The sequence below is a fragment of the Scyliorhinus torazame genome, chromosome 6, assembly GCF_047496885.1.
Source record: "Scyliorhinus torazame isolate Kashiwa2021f chromosome 6, sScyTor2.1, whole genome shotgun sequence".
Lineage (NCBI taxonomy): Eukaryota > Metazoa > Chordata > Chondrichthyes > Carcharhiniformes > Scyliorhinidae > Scyliorhinus > Scyliorhinus torazame.
Window position 1 is genome coordinate 137,563,020 of NC_092712.1, and position 26,999 is coordinate 137,590,018.

A 26,999-nucleotide genomic window follows, 5' to 3' on the forward strand; every position below is an offset into this window, starting at 1 on the left:
CCGATATCGCCATTGCCCTGGTTGATGGCTGCCTCTGTTTGAAAGGTAGCTTTCTCGAAATGCAAATTGTGAGGGTCAATACAGTTTCAGAACATCTTTGAAGTAATTCTTGATATTAGCAGGTGAGAAGGCTTGGAAGTGGCCTTCACCTGTCTTAGTTATAATCCACATTGAAACCTTGCAGAAACTGGCTAATTTGTAATCTCAACAATCAGTTGACCAATGGCAGCTATTTTAAGTCAACGTCTTTGCTTGTTTTTTAAAAAATCCTCTTGAAGACTTTCAATATCTCAAATCCTTTTACAGCAATTCCAATTATATAGGTTTGAGGGGAGCTGAGTTCGCCAGTGCAGCAAATGAATTGCTCACCGAGGCCAGAAAAATGGCAAATTACCATTGAATAGAGGGGACTTACACACCACTAAATGCACCATTCAGCAGACGTTAATTTGAGTCCACAGAACTGCTGGTTAATCAGGTGAGAAAAGGCACCTGTGAAGTCAGTGAGCTTCACACAATTTTTCACACTTGATCCAGCTGTCTGTTGAATTTTGGGAAAATTCCAACTCCTGCTTCCACTGCCTTTGAGGAACAGAGTTCCAAAGACACACAATCCTCTGAGAGAAAGAAATTCTCCTTATCTCTGTCTTAAATAACCAACCACATATTTTTAAACAGTGACTCCATGTTCTTTATTCTACGACAAGAGAACACATCTTCCCCACATCCACCCATCGAGATCTTAAAGGTTTCAATCAAGTCACCTTTTACTCCCCTACACCCTCGTGGACGTCTCCAACTTTCCTGATCTGTGAACCCAGTCATCCCTGGTATTAGTCTAATGAGCCTTCCCTGAACTGCCTCCATTGCATTCACATCTTTTCTGAAATAAGAAGACTAAACTGGCATGGTGGCACAGTGGTTAGCATTGCTGCCTCTGTTGCTCTCTTTGGTTGGCTCTGAATATGGTGGTCAATATGGCCGCCTTCCTTAATCCTAATTATGTTTGCTCCAGAGTCGCCAGGTATCTTTCGATACCGCCACAAGGTTCAAACCCGAATACTGATCAAAAGAGCCAATACACCAGTTAGTTAGTTCAAAGTCAATACTATTTATTTACACACACAGTAATATCTACTCATGCACGAAATACTACAAACTAAACTATCAATACTGCTAAACGCCTATACTGAGCTTCGGGCGCCAATTCAGTCAGAGGAACAATGGCCGTTGTTCGGATCTAAGGCTGCTGGGGTGGAAGTGGTAGAGGGGAAACAGCTAAGTTCGTCCGTTGCCGGTAGCGAGCGTTGACCTTGGACATACTTGCTTCTGGTGTAGCTGGTGGATGGGTCTCTCCGCTGTGAGAGCCAAGTCCAAGAGAGCGATTCTCTCTTGGGACCCCCCTCTTATACCCGAAGGGGGCTTCGCGTGCTTTTGGGCGGGCCGTGAACTTGGCCCCAATCAATTGGGCCATTTCTTGATCATTTGAATTGATCCTGACCAATAAAGGGTGGGTGCCCTGATGGCTGGGTGTGTCCTGGGTGGCCGTTGGCCTGCTTTGTTTTCTGCTTTCGATTTGGGGAACCGGCGCCGCGAGGTCTGATTAAGTATCTTCCTTTGTTCCCGGAGATGGGCCATCCATATGCTAATGGGCCTACAGTTTCAGTCTTGTCTGGTAGCTACGACTCCAATATGCAGACAGGCTCTCTGCCTGCTTGCTTTCTTAACATTGTCCATTTTTCCCTGCAATCTTTGCAAATGTCCATTTTGTATTCTGTAAGTGGCCATCCCAGATGGCTACACACCCTCCTTGTGATCCTCAATGCGCAGCCTTTGTTCTCCTCCCAAGTTGGGCACCTGTAAGCACTTCATAGGCTCTACACTGCTCTGTCCTATGAATTGCAACTCTTACCTAAATTATTTATGTACACACATCATTATAACAATCTACGGGGCGCTATGGCATTCAGGCATGCGTTACAAAATAAAAAAACTGGAACCTCTAACTATCCTTAACTAAACTATCCTTACTCAAACAATCAAAATAATTTACAACATTTTAAACTGTACCAATAGCAGCAACACAGGTCTCTCTGGCTTGGCAGTCAAGCACAGAGTTTTACATTTCTTTTTATTGGAACGAACAAAACACACACAAAAAAAAAGATGCACTTTAATTCACTTAAAGGGGTTGGGGGGTAGAGTCGCGCGCAACTGGAGGGATCCCGCTATCATCCAACTGCAGAGCATGATGGTTGTCTTCATCTTTCCTTCTTTCTATCTTCTTCTTTTCTTCTGAGGTTCCTGAGGTTCCCGAGTTCTATGGACACAAGCATAATTTTTGTTATTATCTTGTTTAAGATCTCGTCTCTCTGTCTGTCTGTCCTTTATTGCCAATCACCCATTATAATTGGTCACCATCTGTGACTCCCTTATTTATTTATATTTTTTAAACCAAATATTTTGGACAAGACATCCGAGAAAAAACGGACACAGAGCGAGCCGTCTCTAACATCTACCATCCCAGTGTTCGAGGATGTAAATAGCATTTGGAAACAACCTAAGGGTTGCCATAAACAAACAAAAAGTTTTGAACTAAAGTGCCAAAATAGTATGGGCCGCGGCGGGAAAGAATGGGTGGAATCCCCGGGTAGGACGGTGACCAGTGCCGTGTGTGCTCTACCCGAGCATAGCTGACCAGAGGGGGGTCCTCAGGCAGGGCGTCTCCACTGCCTGAGCGACCGGCAAGAACGGTAAGAATTTGTGGTCATCATGGGGGCTGCCTCTTATGATTACCTTCGAATCAGAAGAGTAGCTATGATTGGTTGTCTGCCGACCGTGGCTACGGTGGGGGCTGCTACTGGGGTTACTTTGTTCAGTTCCCGGTAATCAATGGTCAGTCACCATAATCCATCGGCTTTCATGACGGGCCAAATTGGTGCGTTATTCGTGGAGGCTACTGATCGGAGTACGCCTTGATAAAGCTAACACTGTATTACCGTTGAGGTTTATCCCTCTGCTTCTTGGGAAAAACCGTACTGCTTTTGGGGTCTGGGGTCGGGACCTGTAATATTCACTAAGCCAGTGATCTTGCCACAGTCGTGCTTGTGCTGTGCAAATGCTGCTTTCTGTTGCTGCAGGACTTCCCTAACTTGTTTGTCCTGACTAATGGCTCGAGGGTCGAACCAGAAGTCTTCTACTGCGCTGATTCTGTTTGCATACTCTCCAACTGTGAGCGTGGCGGGGGCTCATGCTGCCTTTGCCATTTTCCATACACATTTATTTACCGAATCAAATGAGAGGTTGTGAGAGCTCATGAAGTCAATTCCTAAGATATGTTCGGCTGTCTGGGGTAGATCGACCAGAACTACGAGGTGTTTAGTTTTAATGTTCCTATCTGGATTGCTACAGGGGCTGTGATGTGTCCCTGCTGTAAATGACTTGTAAAACCGTTGAGTGTAATGGTGTCTGTCGTGGGCCACGAGCCTCGCTGAAACATCGTGGAGGAATTGAGCGTGGTGCGGGACCCTCCTGTGTCCCAAAGGAATTCTACGGGGTGTCCCTGGACTGTGCCTGCCACTACCGGTCTACCGACTTGTCCCAAAGGGTGTCACAGACCCAAGTTGGGGAGCCCGAAAACCATCAGTTGGTGCCGTTCATATCTGCATTCTCAGAACGGGCGCTAACACTGTGGATTGGCTTTGCCCTATTCTTATTTAGGGTGCCCGTCTGTTGGTTTCTCTGCTGCTTCTGGGGCGCATTGCACTCTTGTGCGTAGTGTCCTAATTGTCCACAATTGTAACACTCCTGGGATTTGGGTTGCTGTGGGCTGTTCCTGCCCTCATTTACCCATGCAGGGTTTTAGTGCGTCCTGACTGGATGCATGTCTGCCTGTTTTTCCTCGATTTTAACAAATGCGGTTTTGCCTTGGATGGACTGTTTCAAGTGCGGGATAATCTTTTCAAAACCCATTTCTCGTTGTGGGCCTTGTCTGAGGGGTCATAATTTGCTCAAGCTCTCTGTCCTGCCTCTGTCGCATGGGAGACTGGGATGTGAGTCCATTTGGCCATATTATCTGGGGTCAAATGGGCGCGGGCTAATTCTCCAAATACCACTGTAAAATGAATCCACAAGTATCCAGCAAACGCTGTGGGGTGCTCTGTCTTTTTCTGCCTACATTTGTTGAGGCCTTCTACGGGGTCTCCTTTGTTATAGCCGATTGCATCTAGGATCGCTGTGTGCATTTCTTGGAGTGTGCCTCCTCCTACATTCTGTGGATCAGGAAGGGCTGTCACAACTGAAGGGTCGAGGCTAAAAACTATGAGCTTCATTTGTTCCTTTTCATCCAGGCCGTACATGGTAGCATGCTGTTTTACTCTTGCAAAGAACTGGTGGGGGTCCGATGTGGGTAGGAACGGTGTAATTTTATCACACGCGTCCCGTAATTGGGTTATGGTTAACAGGGTCGTGTACAGGAAATCTGGGTCTCGTTCTGTTGTGGCCCTGCGCTGTGTGGTTACAGGATTCATAGGGGTGTGTTCTGCCTGTGCAGTCGGAGGTTGGGGTGCTTTTCGTTTCTGGGAATTTTCCTGTGTTCATGTCCCATATCTGTGGGCAGTCTCATTTAACTCCTGCCAATCGGGGCCATTTTCTTGGTCTAACTGGGGTCCAAACGTGCTCTGAAACCCATGCTGAACGGAAAGCAGAGATTGCAATTCTGCATTTGCTTCCGGCACTTTGCGTGGTCTACCGAGCTCTGCCTTTGTTCCATCGTGGAAGTGTGGAGTGCTCGTAGGGCTGCTTTTAAGTCGTTGCACTGTTTCTGCAACTGCTCAACCTGTTGTTCTGTTTCCTGTCTCACCAAGACCGCGTGTTGCGTGTCTTGGTAGGCCTTATCATATTGGGTCTGAAAACTACTCAAATGGGCGAGACAAGACTGGTGTGCCCGCTTGGCATCAGCCACCTCCTTGTCCCTCGCCGCTAACTGCTCTCTCAATTCCCTGTTCTCCTTCTCAAATCTGCTCACATCTCCTTCACTATTCCTGTCTCTCTCTTCAATCTCTCTATGGAGCGTCCTAACGACCTCCTCTGTGCCTCGCAATTGTGCCAAGCGGGACACGATTGCCATCGGTTTGCGAGCTTTCCCTAAGCTGTTCTTATGGATCTCTGTCAGGTTCTCCCACCAATTATGCCTATACTTCCGGGACCTGTTTCATCATTGACGCAGAAGTCACTCCAAAGGGACCATCCTTTCCCTTTGAGATATTTTCTGATCTCTTCTCCCTGTACGGGACACTGTCCTACTCTACTGGTCGCTGTGACCTCAAATTCCTGGAGGTTCGTAAGGCGTTTCATTGCCTTCATTGTCATTTTCTCTATCTCTGGGTTCTCTACTGAATTTGGAACAGGGGGTGATAAAGTGGTGATGTAAACATGGGTACGGCTTGCGCTAATTTCCGGCCTACAAAACTCCCAACAGTTTTACGCAACAGAATCTCTCAGGACTACCTTATATCCCTGTTAGTACGCATGCATTAACACACTTCCGAATCTTGGAGGTTTGATCAGTATCGTTCTAACACTTTTTCTGTTTCCAATTGGATTCCAATTCAAATTTGGAGTGACTCGGCCACTTCTAGGTCGAGTCCCGTCAGAGGTCACTAGTAAATGTTGCTCTCTTTGGTTGGCTCTGAATATGGCGGTCAATATGGTCACCTTCCTTAATCCTAATTATGTTTGCTCTAGAGTTGTCAGGTATCTTTCGATACCGCCACAAGGTTCAAACCCGAATACTGATCAAAGACTCAATACACCAGTTAGTTAGTTCAAAGTCAATACTATTTATTTACACACACAGTAATATCTACTCATGCATGAAATACCACAGACTAATCTATCACTACTGCTAAAGAATATACTTAGCTTCGGGGCCCACTCAGTCAGAGGAACAATGGCCGTTGTTCGGATCTGAGGCTGCTGGGGTGGAAGTGGTGGAGGGGAAACAGCTAAGGTCGTCCGTCTGGTAGCGTGCGGTGACCTTGGACTTACTTGCTTCTGGTGTAGCTGGTGGATGGGTCTCTCCGCTGTGAGAGCCAAGTCCAAGAGAGCGATTCTGTCTTGGGGCCTTCTTCTTAACCCCGTAGGGGGCTTCGCACGCTTTTGGGCGGGCCTTGAACTTGGCCCCAATCAATTGGGCAATTTCTTGATCATTCGCATTGATCCTGACCAATAAAGGGGTCGGTGCCCAGATGGCTGGGCGTGTCCTAGGTGGCCGTTGGCCTGCTTTGTTTTCTGCTTTTGGTTTGGGGAACTGGCACCGCGAGGTCTGGGGCCAGATCGGTTACTTAAGTATCTTCCTTTGTTCCCGGAGATGAGCCATCCATATGCTAATGGGCCTACAGTTTTAGTCTTGTCTGGGAGCTACGGCTCCAATATGCAGACAGGCTCTGTGCCTGCTTGCTTTCTTAACATTGTCCATTTTGCTGCAATCTTTGCAAATGTCCATTTTGTATTCTGGAAGTGGCCATCCCAAATGGCTACACCTCACAGCAGCAGGGACCTGGGTTCAATTACAACCTTAGGTGACTGTGTAGAGATTGCACATTATCCTCCTGTCTGTGTGGGTTTCCTCCAGCCGCTCCAGTTTCCTCCCCTAGTCCAAAGACCTGATGGAATGAATGGCTTCTTTCTGTGCTGTCGGAATTCTGGGTAGGATTCTCTCAGCTCACGCCGGGCCGGAGAGTCGCCGGGCTGGGCCCAAATGGCGGAGAGCGGAGAATCGGCGGCATTGGCGCCAGCGTGATCGACATGGCGCATGTCGGGGGCCGCTCCACAGGGCCCCCCCCCCCCCCCCAGCGATTCTCCGCCCGGAATGGGCCGAGCGGCCGCAGAAGAAATATCCGAGTCCCGCCGGCGCCGTCCACATGTGGTCTTATTCAGCGGGACCTTGCCATGCATCCATCCGGAGGTAGCCTGGTGGGGGGGGAGGGGATCTGAACCCGGGGGGGGGCCTCCGCTGTGGCATGGCCTGCGATCAGGGCCTACCGATTGGGGGGTTAGCCTCTCGGGCTGGGGGCCTCTTTTGCTCTGCACTGGCCATTGTAGCCCTCCGCCATGTTGCGTCGGGGCCAGCACGGAGAAGGGAGCCATCGCGCATGCTCGCAATGCGCCGGTCGCACTGCGCATGCGCACATTGGTGCTGGTCGCAGTGCGCATGCGCAGACCCGCGGTGCCATTTGATGCCGCCATCGGCAGTTGGAGCGGCGTGGGTCACTCCAGTGCCATGCTGGCCTACTGAAGGGCTTAGAATCGCTGCTCCTGAGGGCCTGTTGATGCCGTTGTGAAACCCAATCCCGCCCTCTATGTTTTTTGGGGGAGCAGCTTGTGGTAGAGCCCACTAGGGAACAAGCAATTTTAGATTAGGTGATGTGTAATGAGGCAGATTTAATGAGGGAACTTAGGGGGCGGTGACCAGAATATGATGGAATTTACTCTGCAATTTGAGAGGGAGAAGCTGGAATCAGGCATTACAATTGAATAATGGTATCTACAATGAGGGAAGAGCTGGCCAGAGTTGATTGGAAGGAGAGCCTAGCAGGGAAGACGGTGGAGCAGAAATGGTTTGAGTTATTGAAGGCTATTCGGGAGTCACAACAGAAATTCATCTCAAAGAGGAGGAAACATGCTAAGGGGAGGGCAAGGCATCCATGGCTGACTAGAGAATTCAGGGTCAGCATAAAAGCAAAATAAAAAGCATACAAAGTGACGAGGATTAGTGGGAAACCAAAGGATTGGGAAGCCTTTAAAAGCAAGCAGAGGATAACGAAAAAAGCAATAGTGGTGCGGGGGGGTGAAAGAAGATGAAATATGAGTGCAAGCTAGCTAATAATTTAAAAGAAGATTGCAAGAGGTTTTCTTTGGCATGTAAAAGGTAAGGGAGAGGCAAGAATGGACACTGGACTGCTGGAAAATTAGACTGGCTAAGTAGTAATGGAGAACGAAGAAATATCAGAGTAACTGAATAGGTACTTTGCATCAATCTTCACAGTGGAAGACAGCAGTGGCATATCAGAATTTCAAGAGATTCAGGGGGCAGAGGTGAGTGCCGTGGACATCACGAAGGAGAAGGTGTTGGGGAAACTGAAAGGTAGGTCTGAAGGTGGATAAATAACCTGCACCGCATGGACTTCACCCCAGAATTCTGAAGGAAATAGCTGAGGAGATTGTAGAATCATTGGTGGTAATCTTTCGGGAATCACTGGAAGCAGGGAGGGTCACAGAGGATTGGAAAATGGCTGATGTTGGACCCCTGCTTTAGAAAAGAGGAAGGCAGAAGATGGGAAATTATAGGCCAGTTAGCCTGATGTTGGTTACTGGTACGAATTTAGAGTCCATTATTAAATATAAGATTGTTGGGTACTTGGAAATGCATGATAAAATAGGACTGAGTCAGCATAGCTTCATCAAAGGGAGGTCATGCCTGAGAAATCAGGAGACTGCCAAAAGAGAGCCAGTGGATGTGACCTATTTGGATTTCCAGAAGACCTTTGACAAAGTGCCATACAGGAGGCAGCTAAATAAGATGAGACCCATGGTGTTAGGGGTAAGATACTGGGATAGATAGAGGATTGGCTGACTGGCAGAAGGCAGAGTGTGGGATAAAGGAGTCTTTTTCTGGATGGCAAATGGTGATTTGTGGTGTGCCTCAGGAGTCTGTGCTGGGCCCACAACTTTTCACAATATACATTAACGATCTGGAAGAAGGAACTGAAGGCACTGTTGCTAAGTTTGCAGATGATACAAAGATATGCAGAGGGACAGATGGTGTTGAGGAAGCGGGGAGGCTGCAGAAGGACTTGGACAGGGTAGTTTGAGATTTAGATTTAGATTTATTGTCACATGTACTGAGGTACAGTGAAAAGTATTGTTCTGCATAAAGTCCAGGCAGATTGTTCCATACATGAAAAACGTAGGACATAAGATAAATACACAATGTAAATACACAGATATAGACATCGGGTGAAGCCTATGGAGTGTCATGCTACACAGTAGAGAAGATGCAGCAGTTCAATCCATAAGAGTCTGGTAATAGTGGGGGAGAAGCTGATTTTGAATCTGTTTGTGCGTGTCCTCATACCTGAATGAAATGAAATTCGCTTATTGTCAAAAGTAGGCTTCAAATGAAGTTACTGTGAAAAGCCCCTAGTCACCACATTCCGGCACCTGTTCGGGAATTGAACCGTGCTGCTGGCCTGCCTTGGTCTGCTTTCAAAGCCAGCGATTTAACCCTGTGCTAAACATCCCCTCAGATACCTTTGTATCTTCTGTCTAATGGAAGAGGTTGGAAGAGAGAATACCCCGGAGGGGAGGGGTCTTTGATTATGCTGCCCACTTTCCCAAGGTGACGGGAGGTGTAGACTGAGTCAATGGATGGGAGGTGGTTTCACGTGATGGACTGGGCTAAGTTCGCAACTCTCTGAAATTTCTTATGGTCTTGAGCCGAGCAGTTGCCATACCAGGCTGTGATGCAGCTGATAGGATGCTTTCTATGGTGCATCTGTGAAAATTGGTAAGAGTCAATGTGGACATGCTGAATTTCCTTAGTCTCCTGGGGAATGCTCTTTTGCGTTCTTGGTCGCAGCATTGACGTGGGTGGACCAGGACAGATTGTTGGTATGTGCACACCAATAATTTGAAACTGCCAACCATTTCCACCTCGGCACAATTGATGCAGACAGGGATGTGTACAGTACTTTGCTTCCTGAAGTCAACGACCAGCTCTTTAATTTTGCTGATGTTGCGGGAGAGATTGTTATCATTACACCATGCCACTAGGTTCTCTATCTCCCGCCTGTGCTCTGATGTATTGTTGTTTGATATTTGAACCACTACGGACGTGGCATCAGCAAACTTGGAGGTGGAGTTGGAGCCAAATTTTGTCAGTCGCGTGTGTATAGGGAGTATAGTAGGGGGCGAAGTACGCAGCCTTGCTGGGCCCCGGTATTGAGGACTATTGTAGAGGACTATTGTTATTTATCCTTACTGATTGTAGTCTAGGGGTCAGGAAGTCAAGGATCCAGTTACAGAGGGAGGAGCCACGTTTTAGGTTTTGGAGTTTTGATGTGAGCTTGGTTGGGATTATAGTTTTGAAGGCAGAGCTGTAGTCAATGAATAGAAGTCTGAAGTAGGAGTCCTTGTTGTCAAAATGCTCCAGAGATGAGTGCAGGGCCAGGGAGATAGCATCTACTGTGGACCGGTTGTGGCAGTATGCCAATTGCAGTGTATCAAGGCGTTTGGGAGTATGGAGTTGATGTGTCTCATGACCAACTTACCGAAGCACTCCATAATGATCGATGTTAAGGCCACCAGATGGTAGTCATTGAGGCAGGTTGCCTGGTTCTTCTTTGGCACCGGTATGAAAGTGGTCTTCTTGAAGCAGATGGGAACCCCGGCAAGGAGTAGGCAGAGGTTGGTGATGTCCGCGAACACACCCGCCAGTTGGTCCACGCAGGATCTGAGTGCACGACCAGGGACTCCGTTAGGACCCATTGCTTTCCAAGGGTTCACTTTCAAGATGGCCGATCTGACTTTGAAGGCTGTGACGTTAGGTATGGGTGTGCCCAAGCCGTTAGGGTAGTTCACAATGGTCTGTTGGTTTCCTGCTCGAAACGAGCATAGAAGGCATTGGGAAGGGTGCTCTGTTGTCAGAGATTCTACTCGACTTTGCTTTGTAGCCCATTATGTTGTTTAAGCCTTGCCACAACTGATGAGAGTATACGTCGTTAGTCTGTGTATTGTCTCTTGGCATCCCTGATGGCTTTGCAGAGGTCACACCTAGATTTCTTGTAAAGGTCAGGGTCGCCTGACGTGAACTCCTCAGACCTGGCCTTCGGTAGGTAGTGAATCTCCCAGTTAAACTATGGTTTCCAGTTGGGGAACATATGTACTACCTTCTTTGTCACAGAGGAAATCTAATTCGAACAGCATTGTATCTGTTTCATGGACCAAAATGGGAATGAGCTCAGACTGGAGTTTCAGGCCTCTTTTTTGGATCTTTAAATTGACTTTCATGTTTTCCTGATTGACTGCAACTCTTTGATCATGTTGAATGCAGATATGTTGAAAAAGGCAGAACATGGAAAGAATACGTTTGAAACATACGAATGGCAATGCAAAACATCCTCATGATTTTTGTGGAGTGCAATGTTTTGAATATCCTTCGAGTTGCCATCTTTGGTTGGATATATTCCTGGTGACTTCTTCATCTGACCTCAAACCTTGAACCATTCTGCCCCACAATCCCACCATTAATCCATCCTCCAGATGCAATGCCAGTTGGAAAAGAAATAGACTTTTTGTTACATAAATGGGTTGGGCTGGACTGTGAGTGGCTATGGAAATATTTTTAAAAATTAAGAAAACAAAATATTGTTAGATACCTCAATGATTTTTCTCATGGTTTGCTTACAGCAGTGTCTTGTAGATAGTCTTCAATTGCTGGTGACTCCAAGACAATGTGGCATGAAAAACATTCTCAGCTATCATCGATCCCCAGGGTATTTAATAGACACATTTGTTAAGTGTCTGAAATTGAGTCTATAGAGTAGAGGTTCTCTGTGCCTCAGGAACAATTGACCAAATTCTGTAGCATTAAAGTGGATAAGACTTGCAGTGTCATACTCTCATTAATATTGTCATTCAGGGACAGTGATTGACAGTTCAGGAAGCAGGAACGACATTTAAAGAGAAAAATCCCTGACCATTCACATGTCAGCAGAAGCAGATAACTGTTATGTATCAGAGAATACACCTCGGCTGGTAAAGGGTGTTGTGCAGTGATAATGGCAGATTTTGTGTGGACTTTGCAGTTCTCCATCTTAGATTGTAGGAGCAACACCTCTTAATAAAATCATTCATCGTGTTTGAAAAAATTCAGTGTGGCATCTCTGTACCTTTTCTCCTTGCGGTTAACAAACAAATATAACAAAACAGAAAATTGGCAACGAGGATTGAGGCAAAAATAGATTGCTGAAGAAGAAATTCATCGACAAAAATGGTGGAGACGGAATCAGGAGCAAAGGAAGATTCCCCAGGATCAGTCTCACACATACACACACACACACACACACACACACACAGGTCGGGCGAAGTACAACTGCCAATGCTGAAGATTAAAAACATTTTCAACGGTGAGTAAAGAAGAACGAACGTTCGGGAAACTTGCTTGATGTTGAAGTGGTTAGAGTCTAGGATACAGGGACAACACACATAATGAAGCTAAATGGGCTTTGGGTAACGGGTATTCAGAAGACATCTGACTCTCGACAGGCCACTACTCGGGGAAAAGTCGAACTGCAGTCAGGCAAAAAGGAAAAAAAGTTCTAGTTGCTTGTGGTAAGGGGATCATTTGTACCCTATCTTCAAAAGAATCAGCAAGGAGGAAGTTGGTTGAAGTATAAACCATAGGAGCCAGGATCCAAAATGGCTGGAAAAAATGGCCACCATGAATCCATTTGATGAAGACTGTGAGACTTGGAGCTCACATGAGGAAAGATTCCAATTATATCTCATAGCAAATCTGACATAGGAGGACCTAAAGTTTGCAACATTTCTCAGTTCGGTAGGGCGTAAAACTTATTTCTGCTACAAAATTTAGTTCACCCAGCAAAACTGGGAGAAAAGATCTGCACTGAACGCATGAAAATTTTAGAAGGGCATTTCTCTCCGAGACCGTTGTTGATTGCAGAAAGGTTTTGGTTCCACTGTCGCAGTCAGGAGGAATTTTACAATTCGGCGCAACTTTAAGGTTGGCAAAATATTGCGAATTTAGTGCAACACTTGATATTCTTCTTGATAGACTGGTTTCAGACTCCACAGTGAAGCTATTCGGAGGAAACTGTTTACTGGAAGTGATTTAACTCTAAAAGCTGCTGTGGAAGTTGCCACATCTGTGGAGCTTGCAAAGAGAGAAGCTTCATAGATAGGGACTGGAACGAAGATGCAGAAAATGAATACCAGAAGGAACGAAGCTGCAAGGGTAAAACCATCACACAAATGTACACAGATTGGACATTCAGCAGGGGAATGCTGGAGAAGAACAAATACAGGCAAGAACTGTGGCAAAAAAGGCCATATTGCTCAGATATGTTGGGCTCACAAAACATGTCCAGCACCAAGAGTATGCAAGAAAAACTGAACAAACTATCTCCGTTAGCCGACGGCAAAATTGGGAAAGGGGAGTAGGCGGAGAATTGGTTCCGATGCCGAAATCGTGGCAGGCGCCGATTTGATGTCAAATCGCAATGCTCCAGCACATCAACAGCGACGTCAATGCGTTCAGGAACGCACATACAGTAGACACCATTTACATATCATTCGTGGGCCCAACCCGGTATTCTCCAGGGCCTCCGCGATTCTCCGCCTCTGATGGGCCGAGTTCCTGATGGCGTGGTTCACTTGTGCTTTTTAAAATTATGAAACCGGTGTGGCGGCTGCTGAGGGATAGAGACGGCATATGGAAGATGTTCAACATCGCCATAGTTTGCTGATAGTTGTGCCGCTGGCTGGGGGGCTTCTGCCAGGGTCAGAGGGAGTAGTGGAGGGTGGCCAGGAGATGGTCTGTGAGGCCGGGGTGGATGGGCAGGGAATACCATTGCCGCAGCCGGCAAGGCAGCCATGCAGCTGCGCACACCGCTAATGGCCCACTTTGAACCTGGTGCCACGGGTTGGATAGGTGTCACCCAGGGCACCCCCCTGGGTGTCCTCTTCCCCAGCTGACCCATCAACTGTATGGGCACACGCGGCACCGGTGCTAGACCCTCAACGGTAGCAGAATCGGTCTAGGTGGTGGCGCCGGCTTTTATGTCATAATAGTCCACGGATTCTGCATTGGCGTCAACACTTCGGGCGGGATTCTCCATTCCCCGACGGCGATTTCATAATCAGCGATCAGGCGGAGAATCCCTTTTTACGATGAAATCGGGGGCGGAGCCTCTTTTCGGATGCGCCGACCACTCCAAAACGACATTCATCGAGGAGTGCACCACATACCGTTGGGACGGACTCAGGACGTTACTTGAAGGCCCTCCCCTAATGCTCCATCCCAAACGGGCCAAGTTCCCGGCTGCGCGGGGGACGTGTTGTCTCAGCAGTCGGGACCTCAGCGTAGCGACTGCGGACTGTGTGAGCGCCGACAACAGTCGGGCGGTTGCCGTGCTGCTGACGGGGGGCTTCGGCAAGGGCTGGGGGACTGATGGGGGGTGGCCCAGGGATGGCAAGGGGGTGTCAAGGGGGGCACTATCTGGCAGGTCAAATCCGCACGCGGTCACACCATGTTGTACGCCACAACCACGGCAGATCATTGCCGTGCGTATGCGCGGCCACGGACCCGTCAATTCTCCAGGTGTTTATATAGGGAAGGCCATGCGTTTTATGTGGCACGGCTGCTAGCCCCTCAATGGTCGGAGGATCGGTGCTGGGGCCGCGCCGATTTTTCCCACGTAAAACACCACGGAAATCTGGGAATCCAGCCCTTACGCTCAGAAACGGAAAATCCCGCCCATTGTGTCTATAAATTAGTAGACAAAATTCGAGCCCACGCAGAAGACAACATACACGAGATACAGCAGGAGTTGAAGCTAGGTGTCTTATAGGTGCTCGGCAATCAATAACATTAAATGGATCTGTTGCATAAATGTTAAATTGTTGTCATTGTACTGATGACGTGGGAGGGGTGTTATGCATCAGAGAATACATCCCTGCTCGTAAAGCGCCACGTGATGCGTTGTGATGTCAGCAGTGTTTGCACGGCCTTTGCAGTTCTCCATCTTAGATTTGATGGCCAATACCTCTTAATAAAGCCTCTCATCATGTTTGAAAGAGTGTGGGCACCTCTAAATCGTTTCTCTTTGCAGTTAACAAAGAGATAAAGCAATAATGTTGGGAGCTATCAGAGTTTTGAGCTACAGAACTGTTCAATAGATATTTCGGGTTGAATTTGTCCTCCCTGTAATGGTGGGTTTGGAAATGAGGGTGCCAGGAAAATTGGGGGTCGTCATATCCGGCTAGCTCGACAATGTATTCCCACTGCCGAAGAACTTTCCCAGGGATGGCTTGGGAAACAGATCGCACCGATGTGGGCAGCCATTTAACATTGTTAACGCCTAAATTAGGGGTGATTTTGTAGCCTTGCCGGCATTTGCTGCTGGTGGAGCTACTCCTTCCCATGCTACCTGCCGCGTGCACAGGAGGACACCAGCTCTATGGAGGTGGCATCCCTGCTGCAGGCCAGGGGGCCATCCCAGTGATGGGCAGGAAAAGCCGCATTCATGGCCCAAATGATCCACCTGGTTTCCCCTCTGCTCCGAGGGGGTACCAAATTACCTCTCAGAATCTTTCACTTAAATGTGCACCTCTAAGGGTGTTTGTTAGTTGAGATTCCTGGTTCCTGACCTGACTGAGCAGTGCTCACTTTGTTCAGTGGAGCTGCCAATGTTGTAGAACTGCCATCCCTCTCATTAGGTCGACAGCATCAGGGCCCCACATACCATTGTTAATGGGATGACGAAGATTTTCTTTTTAATTCTTTCATGCGATATGAGTGTTGCTGGCGAGGTCAGCATTTATTGTCCATTCCTAATTGCCGAGTGGCTTGCTCGGCCATTTCAGGGTGTAGACTCAGCCACATAGGGCAGCACGGGTGCACAGTAGTTAGCACAGTTGCTTCACGGGTCCCAGGTTCGATTTTTGGCCTGGGTCACTGTCTGTGTGGAGTCTGCACGTTCTCCCAGTGTCTACGTGGGTTTCCTCGGGTGCTCCGGTTTCCTCCCACAGTCCAAAGATGTGCAGATTAGGTGGATTGACTAAGCTAAATTGCCCCTAGTGTCCAAAAACGATTAGGTGGGGTTGCGGGGATAGGGTGGAGGTGTGGGCTTAGGTAGGGTGCTCTTTCCAGTTGCTGGTGCAGACTCAATGGGCTGAATAACCTCCTTCTGCACTGTACATTCTATGATTCTATGACATTGCTATGAGTCCGGAGTTACATATCGGCCAGACTAGGTACTGGTGGCCAATTTTCTTCCTTGAAGAGCAATAGTGAACCAGATTGTATTTCCCAATAATCAATTGTAGTTTCATAGTCACCATTACTTGAACTTGCTTTATATTCCAGATTTATTAATTGAATTTAAATTCCACTAGCTGCCGTGGTGAGATTTGAGACTATGTCCTCCAGGGCATTATCCTGGATCTCTGGATTACTAGTCCAGTGACATTATCACTATGTCACTATATTCCCCATGGAGGCGACCTGCCTTCCAGATGATTACTGAATTGGTCGCACTGTTGGCAAGTGAGGTCCCAAAACCTCTGTAAAGCATTGAGGACCAGTCAAAGACCCTGAACCGCATTGAAATTATTGATATTGGTGACACACACTGGATAAGATAAGGAATGAAAGATTAAGAAGGTCAATGAATGACTGGTAAAGTTGAGAAGGGATAATGTCAATAAGGCATTGGGGCATTTTGGGGACAAGAGAAAGCTTTACTGAAATAGAAGCCTTTAATTGAACCAGACCAGCATCAGAATCTTGAAAGAGTGAATAAATGGAGCAGAGAGAGAAAGGATTTAAACTACTCTGGCAAGAAATTGGGAAAGGTATTAAGTTTAAAATGAGAGTGAGAGTCTAGGATTAATAAAGCTATTATCTAATAGAAATTGATAGTTAATCAATGACATCCAGCATAGATTTCTTTACAAGAATTCATGCAGGTAGTTTTCATTTTAAAGTAATGAATGATTCAGTGGATGAAAGAATTTCACTAACTACAATTCAAGTCGGCTTTAAGAAGATGTTCAAAGAGAGTTCTGACAACAGGCTTGTAAGAACAATTCAGGAATGTTCTAAAATGTAGCAGTTGACAGGTAAAGTTAGGATAAATGGTATTACTTGTAATGTAGAAGTATTGGATGTGGTGTACCCAAGAGATTTGTGTTTGTGCTTGGTATATGTGTATACAAAGTAGGAGATTTGAGGATGACTAAAAACTTCCATGGAAGGTATAAGTGAATTAGTTGAATGGGCAGGCAGGGGCAATTTAATGGGGACAGATTGATCGAGATCGGTCACGATGATTTGTCAAAAGCTGCATTTTCATTTTATCATGCAATTACCAGAAGACGATAATACAAGTAGGCTTCAATGAAGTTACTGTGAAAAGCCCCTAGTCGCCACATTGCGGCGCCTATTCGGGGAGGCCAGTACAGGAATTGAACCCGTGCTGCTGGCCTCGTTCTGCATTACAAGCCAGCTGTTTAGCCCACTGTGCTAAATCAGCCCCCATAAAAGATGCACCCTGGTCTTTTCACTTCCAGCAAACCCTGTGTTTCTCCGGCAGTTTTACTGGTACCTTCACTGAGCTGAAGAGCTCAAGAGATGGTAGATGGCAGTCTGCATTTCCCTGCATGCTGGGGATGGGGGAGGGGCGAACATGTTTTATTTTTAGTGACAGTCTAATGAGAGCTTTCAGACCAACTAACAAAAAATCAGACATTTCAGCTTGACTTTGTGCATGACCTAATTAATCCAATTTTGACATTTTTAGCCACTGTTTTTATAAAACCGAATGGAAACTGATGGATGTGTGCCCGGCTCTCATTTCAGTACATTGTTTTGGACAAATGCCAGCCTGAAGAGCTTCAGCCACACATTCTTGTTCCCTGCAGCATGACCTGATTTCCGTGGTATTGTCCTAGAACAAGGACGAGAGACGGGCTCACCACCACATTGTCGCTGTTTCTGGCCTTGAAAAATAGAGGCAATGTACTGAGAACGTCAATTTGTTGGTTTCAAGAATTGTAGTTCAAAACTTTAGGTTAAAAAGACTAATTGAATAATACTGAAGCTTTTTATGAAAGACATCAGGCACAATTTGCCATGAGGTTTTGTTTGGAACCAATTAAACTAAAAATGTGGGGCGCGATTCTCCCATGCCGCGCCGCATGGGAAAATCGCCGTACGTGCCATTTTTTCCCGCGGCGCCAATCCGACGCCGGCAGCCGTTTCTCCGAGGAGCGGAAAATCGACGGCATTTGCGCCGGCACGTTTGGCATGGAGAATTTCATTTCGGAGAATCGTGCCCAATGCATCATTACATAACTTTCATGGCTCATGACGTGTGTGCGTGCATGCACGCACGTATGTGTGTATTTGCCTCTTGCAGTGTGGTAGTCTTGATTCAGTGGTAGCACTCTCAACTTCAGTAGTTCAGAAGTTTCAGGAGAGAACAGCCTGTACTCTCTGTTAGTTTGAAGAGGAGCTTCAGATTTTTCGGCACCAGAGGGAGATGGAGTGGGCCTTGGTTTGATAGATTGGCTGGTGGCCGATGAATTGGTCATAAGGCCATACTTTGCCCAGTAACAGGTGTTGAATGGATCCTATCACCAGTGGGTGGCATGGTGGCACAGTGGTTAGCACTGCTGCCTCACCTGGGCACTCAGGTGCAATTCTGAACTTGGGGGATTGTCTGTGTTTGTATGCTTTCCCCATGTCTGCATGGGTTTCCTCCAGGTGCTCTAGTTTCTTCCAGAGTCCAAAGATGTGCATTTTGGTGGATTGGCCATGCTAAATTGCCCCTTAGTATCCAAAGGTTGCTTGGGGTTATGGGGATGGGGTGGGGGAGTGGGCCGAGATGGATTGCTCTCTCAGAGGGTCAGTGCAGACTCGATGGGCTGAATGATCTTCTTCGGCACTGCAGGGATTCTATGGATTCTAGTGTTTTCAGAGAACTGAGGGAGTCAAAGAACAAGGACCTGGGGCAAAATTCTCCAGTATCGGCGCGATGTCCACCGACCGGCGTCAAAAACGGCGCAAATCAGTCGGGCATCGAGCCGCCCCAAAGGTGCGGAATCCTACGCATCTTGGGGGGCCGAGCCATAACCTTGAGGCGCTAGGCCCACACCGGACTGATTTCCGCCCTGCCAGCTGGCGGAGGTGCCCCGCCAGCTGGCGCGGAAATGACATTGCCGGGCGGCGCATGCGCAGGAGCGTTAGCGGCCACTCACGGCATCCCCGCGCATGCGCTGTGGAGGGAGTCTCTTCCGCCTCCGCCATGGTGGAGACCGTGGTGAAGGCGGAAGGAAAAGAGTGCCCCCACGGCACAGGCCCCCCCGCGGATCGGTGGGCTCCGATCGCGGGCCAGACCACCGTGGGGGCACACCCCCGGGGCCAGATCGCCCCGCGCCCCCCCCAGGACCCCGGAGCCCGCCCGCGCTGCCTTGTCCCGCCGGTAAGAGAGGTGGTTTAATCCACGCCGGCGGGACAGGCATTCTAGCAGCGGGACTTCGGTCCATCCGGGCCGGAGAATCGCGGGGGGGGAGGCCCGCTAACCGGCGCGGCGGAGAATTCGGCAACCGGCGGGGGCGGGATTCACGCCAGCCCCCGGTGATTCTCCGACCCGGCGGGGGGTCGGAGAATCTCGCCCCAGGTTTCCCTCCCTCTTCAGAAATGTTGTGAGAGCTGTATTCCTGAAGCTGCAGAGAACCTGCATTGTCGGCATGGTAGCACAGTGGTTAGCAATGTTGATTCCCAGAGCCAGGTCCCATGTTCGATTCCTGACTTGGCTCACTGTCTGTGCGGAGTCTGCATGTTCTCCCCGTGGGTTTCCTCCGGGTGCTCCAGTTTACTCCCACAATCCAAAGATGTGCAGGTTAGGTGTACTGGCCATGCTAAATTGCCCTTAGTGTCCAAAAAAGGTTAGGTGGGGTTACTGGGTTATGGGGATGGTGTGGGCTTAAGTGGGGTGCTCTTTCCACGGGCCGGTGCAGACTTGATGGGCTGAATGGGCTCCTTCTGCACTGTAAATTCTATGATTCTATGATTCTATGAACCTGAATGAATGAATTTACAGGCTGCAAACAAAGACCAGGACCTTCTTCCTGTCTGAAGAAAGGCTGTGCAAGTTGTATTTCTGAAACTACAGAGATCTGAATTAACCTACATTAAAGGCCCCAAACTGAAAGCAAAGTCTGAAGTGGGTAAGGTGCTGGAAACCACCATCTGAAACAAAGACTATTTTTTCCTTTAGTTTACGGTTTTTTACCCTTTCTTCGCCTCGGTGTTTGTCTGTCTTGTGTGTATGTGCAGAGAGTGGAGGGCAAGTTAAAATGGGAAATAAGAATTTGATAACATTTAATCAGTTGTATTTGCTGCATATTTCATTATCGATTTTGTTTTAAATAAACAGTCATTGTGTTTAAGCTTACAAACCCAATGACTATAATTATTGGGAAGCCAAGGACCAGGACTTCTGGTATTTTTCACTTGTGTTGCGAGTCCGGGTCAAGTGGGACTGGAATTGACTGTGCACTAGTCTTAGGGTATTGTAATGATACTACAAGCCCAGTGAGAATTCGAGGCATATTAAATGCAATATACATAATTTTCCAAAGCATTCCAGGCTTGGGAATGATACCTTTGCATTGTAAATTTGCAAATTTTACACCATTGTTCAGGAAAGATGGGAAAGAGAAACCAAATACCTGTAGACCTGACAGTTCAACAACAATAGTGGGGAAGTTGCTGGAAGCTATCATCTGAGAGAATGTTGGAGAACTGAGCAAGAATCAGTTAATCAAAGAGAGTCAGCATGAACTTGTGAATGATAGGTTTTATCTGCAAAATTCAGTTTAATATTTTTTTAATTCATTATGGGTTGTTGGTGCCACTCAAACGTATTGTCCATCTGTAATTGCTCTTGAGATGGTGAACTGGCTTCTTGAAACACTGCAGTTCAAGGTTGGCACTAGCATCGTGGAGTGACTGCATATTGCTCAGAATGGACATTGAGCGAGCATTTGATATGGCTCTGCACAATGGGATATATTGTGCTTTTTACTGGGGTACATGGGCTGCACCTGGTCTGGGGAAGACCAGGTGATGGGAGGTGGATATGCAGTGGGGAGCCAGTCATTGCCACCCCAGGGAATCAACTGAGATCCATTAAAGAGTGAACATGGTTTTTGGGAATGCATTCAGCGTTTTGCAGGTACCGTGAAGAATGGATAATAAGTACTCAGGCAATGAATGTTGTCACCATCCTGGCATCACGGGGTTTGGGGAGGCAGTGGTTAGCACTGCTGCATCACAGCGCCAGGGACACGGGATAAGTTCCCACCTTGGGTCACTGTCTGTGTGAAGTTTGTACATTCCCCCCATGTCTGCGTGGGATTCCTCCGGGTGCTCCAGTTTCCTCCCACAGTCCAAAGATGCGCAGGTTAGGTGGATTGGCCATGACAAATGACCCCTTAGTGTTCAAAAGGATAGGTAGAGTCATTGGGTTGTGGGGATAGGATGGGTTGTGAGTATAGGTAGGGTGTTCTTTGAGAGAGGGTTGGTGCAGACTTGATAGGCTGAATGCCCTCCTTCTGTACTGTAGTGATTCTGCAGTGATTCTGGGGAGCAGGGAGCAAGGCTGCCAAAGATGACAATTGAGTGACCACGTGAGCCCAAGAAAGGCAAAAGTTGGTAATGTAGAGCATGACTCAGATTTTTGGCCCAATTGTGATGAGGATCATCATCCTAAAAGGTGGAGCCCTGGGCATCAGGAGGGCAGAGGAGAGGGACAAGGGCAGGAAGGACAAGGAAACCATAATCTCAACATAAGGTTTTCCGGCAAAGATGGAACTACCTGTCACAGAAAATTAATGTCGCACTAGACTGTGACTCCAGACAGATGATCACAAAAATCTGTGCCCTCATTGCCAAAATATGACACATGCATGCCCGTCAAGTAACCATTAAAGTCCCTAAGGCCTTGAACCTCTTTGGTTCTGGCTCAAGCCATCACAAGGGTATCAACACAATAGATGCCTAATGGAGCTCAAGGGGGCCTAGACTTTGGCACTTTGGAACTTTTATTTTACATTTTTGTAGAAAGCCACATATGAGTTAATTCAACATTCATTCAACAATTTTAGACTGTGACTTTTCTCCTCCATCTTAACCTCTTTTTTAAAAGATCCCAAACATGCATAGCCTCAATATAAACACTCCCCCTCAGCCCCGCCAATAAATCCACACCAGGCCATCTGTCTTTTGTAATTAAGATTGCTTCATCTTGCTGAGATCTCTCACAGCTACAGTTTAATAATTCTAACACATTTCTCCCTCTATTTAGTTCTGATGAAGAGCCAAACGGGCTCAAAACATTAACAATGTTTCTCTCTCCTTACAGATGCTGCCAGGCCTGTTGAGATTTTCCAGCAACCTCTGTTCTTGTTTCAGATTCCAGGATCCGCAGCATTTTGCTTATTTTTATCAGTTAATTTATATTGATTTATTTTGATTTCAGGTGCAATCAGGGGAAGAAATGAAGATCTAGTTTGGGTATGCATCCCCACTAGCACATCAATAAAAGTGTAGAATCTGTAGGAAGGTGCCCACTTCACATTAGGCCCTGATTTTTACTGTGGGGCCATGGTCAGTAAGTTACACGAGACATTACTCGAGACATATTCTGTCAGTGGTGATTTGGACTGAAATTCATTGCCAGTCTCATCAGTATCTGCTCGAATGTAGACATTGGTGCAAAGATGTGAAAATCAGCATACACACTCACAGCATGAGGTAAGTGCAGAACTCGTATAATTTGGTCTCTTCCTACAGCTACAGAGATAGCCACTGCAAGCAATGTCACTGCTGTAGCCATCTGAGATAGCCACCTGTAAAGGACCATGGGAATTATGGCCAACCCAGGACTCAGACAGATACAGGGCTTCTGTGTATTTGAAACGCAGGTAGCTAGACCTGATCGAAACCCCCGCTAGTTTGCATTTTAATGGCCTATTTCCCCAGAACAATAGGACTGCACTCAAGAAACCAATACAGCCAGACTGATCGGCGCCACTCCCTTTACTCAGAGAGCCCAACTGCCAAGGTCAATGACCGCTAAGGATCCGCCCAGCCACCAAGGCACCCGCCCCTTTATTGGCCGAAATCGAAGGCAGTGATAGAAGCCCTGTCGAATTATTGGGTCCAAGATTAAGGACCGCCCCAAAGAGCACAAAATCCCAGAGGGATAAAAGGGGACACAGCCATGTGTTCTGCCTCTTTTGGATCCGGCCTGTGTCAGCCTCCTTTGAATCCGGCCTGTACCAGCCCAACTGCACCATAACGACCAGACAGCCAAGCTCAAGACCAACGATCGCCACCTGACGGATGAGCGCAGCAGAGACAGGACCACTTCCTCAAACCAGCCACGTGAGATCAAGATAAAGGCCTTATCCACTTGCACAGTGCCAGTCGCCTGAAGTTAAGTATCGGTTATTGTCGTTGATAGGTGTAGTTTAACTCGTAGTATATTTGTGCTTGCATGTCGAAGTAACCCTTGTGTGTAAATAAACCATCTTTGAACTTGAACTGACTAACTGGTTGGGTGGTCATTTGACCGATATACGGGAAGCCTTGTGGTTCAGTAAGAGAAACAGAAACACCCACAGTATTAGCGACGCTGTTGGGACATAACATCATTTCATAAAAAGAGCCTCAGTATCATATTGGCGACTCGAAAGAGCAACATTATTGGTGATGCTCGTGGGATAGTATTCCCTTAAATTGGCAACACTGCCGAGGCTGATGGAACTGCCCATCCCCTGGACAGGTTAGCAGCTCTTAATTGCCCACTTAATTGGCTACAGTGGGCAAAGTGTAGCCCCAGGTCCCACCGCCCACTGAAGAAGAATCACTTCTGTTTCCATCCCCATTTCTGGGACACTTGCCCTCATGAGAAAATCGAGCCCACAGTTTTTGGAACGAGAACGACTGTGTGTTTGAATTTCATGATCCAACGGTTTTGTGCATTATGAGAGATTTCTAACAAAGCCGTGTGCCTTTGTAAGTTAACTCAGTCTGTCATGTCCAAAAATATCAATCCAATAAATAAATGAAGACCATGAAAACGTAAGAAATAGGAACAGGAGTAGGCCGTTCGATCCTCAGAGCCTGCTCCATCATTCAATAGAATCAAAACTGATCCGAGATTCTTCACGTCCACTTTCCTGCCCTTTCCCCATAATCGCCGATTCCCTTACGGATCAGGAATCTACTTGATTTCAGCCTTAAATATACACAAATGCTCTGCTCCCACAGCTCTCTGCGGATAGGAGATCCAAAGATTCACAGCCTTCTGAGAGAAGAAATTCCTGCTCATCTCAGTCTTAAATTGGCACCCCTTTATCCTGAGGCTATGCCCTCTGGTCCTAGACTCTCCCAGGAGGGGAAACATCCTCTCAGCATTTACCCTGTCAAGCCCCTTAAGAATATTATGGTTGGGATTCTCCAGAATACCAGCCAAGTGTTGACGCCGGTGTAAACACCGGATTTGTGCATGCCGGCGTCAACGGGCCTCCTGACACAGCGATTCAGCGGCCCTCCGGGGGCCAGCACTGCATCGGAGTGCTCCACGCTGCTCCGGTGCCGATTTGCGGGGCTGCACTGCCGGAGAATCGCGTCCCGGCGTCAGACCAACGTAGCGGGAATTTCCCGCGTCACCGCCGATTCTTCAACCAGGTGCGGGCTTGGAGAATCCCGGCCTATATATTTCATTCTTTTAAATTATAATGAGTAAAGTCCCAATCTGTTTAACCTTTGTTCATAAGACAATCCCTCCACACCGGGGATCATCCCAGTGAACCTTCTCTGAACAACCTCCAATTAAAAATTATATTTCCTTAAATAAGGGGATCAAAACCACTCACCGTGCTCCAGATAGGCCTCACCAGTACCTTGTACAGCTGCAGCAAGACTTCCCGACCCTTATACTCCAACCCCCTTGAAATAAGGGCCAACATTCCATTAGCCTTCCTGATTTCCTGCTGCACCTGCATGATAGCTTTCTGTGTTCCGTGCATAAGTACCCCCAAGTCTCTTTGTGTTGCAGCATTCTGCAGTTTTTTTCCATTTAAATAATACTTTGCTCTTTTGTTTTCCCTCCAAACAACTTTACACTTGCCCACATTATACTCCATTTCCAACTTTCTGCCCACTTACATAACCTATCAAAATCTCTTTGCAAACTGTTTGCATCTTTCTCGCAACTTGCCTTTCCACCTATTTTTGTGTCATCTGCAAATTTGGCTCTAGCACATTCACTTCCTTCCTTGTTGCAGTCTCAGCACTGTAGCATGGTAGCACAGTGGTTAGCACTGTTGCTTCACAGCTCCAGGGTCCCAGGTTTGATTCCCGGCTTAAGTCACTTTCTGTGTGGAGTCTGCACGTTCTCCCCGTGTCTGCCTGGGTTTCCTCCGGGTGCTCCGGCTCCCTCCACAGTCCAAAGATGTGCAGATTAGATGGATTGGCCATGATAAATTGCCCTTAGTGTCCAAAAAGGGTTATGGGTTACGGGGATAGGGTGGAGGTGTGGGCCTAAGTAGGGTGCTCTTTCCAAGAGCTGATGAAGACTTGATTGACCTTATGGCCGGCTTCTGCATTGTAAATTCTAAATTCTATGATCCCACTGGTTACAGGTCATCAACCTGAAAGGAAGCCCTTATCTCCACTCACTGTTTCCTGCCCATTAGCCAGTTCTCTATCCATGCCAATATACTACCTCCAATATCATGACCTCTTATTTTGTGACTCAGCCTTTTGTGAAGTATCTTTTCGAACACCTTCTGGAAGTTCAAATACAACACATCTACTAGTTCCCCTCTATCCACTCTGGTTGAGCTTTCCTCGAAAAGCTCGAATAAATTAGTCAGAGACAATTTCCCTTTCATGAAGCCATGCTCACTCTACTTGATTAGATTATCATTTTCAAAATGTATTGCTATTACTTCTGTAATAATTGATTCCAACATTTTTCCAACAATAGATGTTCGGTAATCGACCTATAATTACCCACTATTTGCCTCCCTCCCTTTTTGAATAGGGGTGTCACATTAGCAGTTTTCCAATCCTCCGGTACTTCTCAAAAATTCAAGGATTTGGGGAAAATTACAACCAATGCATCCACTGGGTAGGATTCTTTGTCGGCAGGATCCTCCGCTTCGCCGGCAGCAGACTCACGTCCATGGATTTCCCGACGGCATGGGGTGGCCACAATGGGAAACTCCATTGGCCGGCTGCTGGGACGGAGGATCCCGCTGCCGGCGGGTACGCGCCGCACCAGAAAACGGGTCTGGGGGTTGGAGAATCCCGCCCACTATCTCTGTAGCTACTTCTTTTAGGCTCCTAGAATGAAAGTCATCAGGGGTAGGGGACATATGTGGTTTTAGCCCCATTAGTTTATCTCATACTACTTCTTTAGTTATGATGTGGAGATGCCGGCGTTGGACTGGGGTGAGCACAATAAGAAGACTTACAACACCAGGTTAACGTCCAACAGGTTTGTTGAAAATCACTATCTTTTGGAGCACAGCTCTATCCTCAGGTGAATGAACAGGTGGGTTTCAGAAACATATATATAGACAAAGTGAAAGATGCAAGACGATACTTTGAATGCGAGTCTTTGCAGGAAATTAAGTGTTTACAGGTCCAGACGGAGCAACTGGAGAGAGGGATAATCACACATTAAAGAGGTGTGAATTTTCTCAAGCCAGGACAGTTGGTAGGATTTCGCAACCCCAGACCAGATGGTGGGGGGTGAATGTAATGCGACATGAATCCAAGTTCCCGGTTGAGGCCGTACTCATGTGTGCGGAACTTGGCTATAAGTTTCTGCTCGGCGATTCTGCGTTGTCGCACGTCCTGAAGGCTGCCTTGGAGAACGCTTACCCAACGATCAGAGGCTGAATGCCCTCGACTGCTGAAGTGTTCCCCGACAGGAAGGAAACATTCCTGCCTGGCGATTGTCGCGCGATGTCCGTTCATCCATTGTCGCAGCATCTGCATGGTCTTGCCAATATACCACGCTTCGGGACACCCTTTCCTGCAGCATATGAGGTATGTACCACGTACCTGGTGGGTGGTGTTCTCACGTGTAATGGTGGTACCCATGTCGATG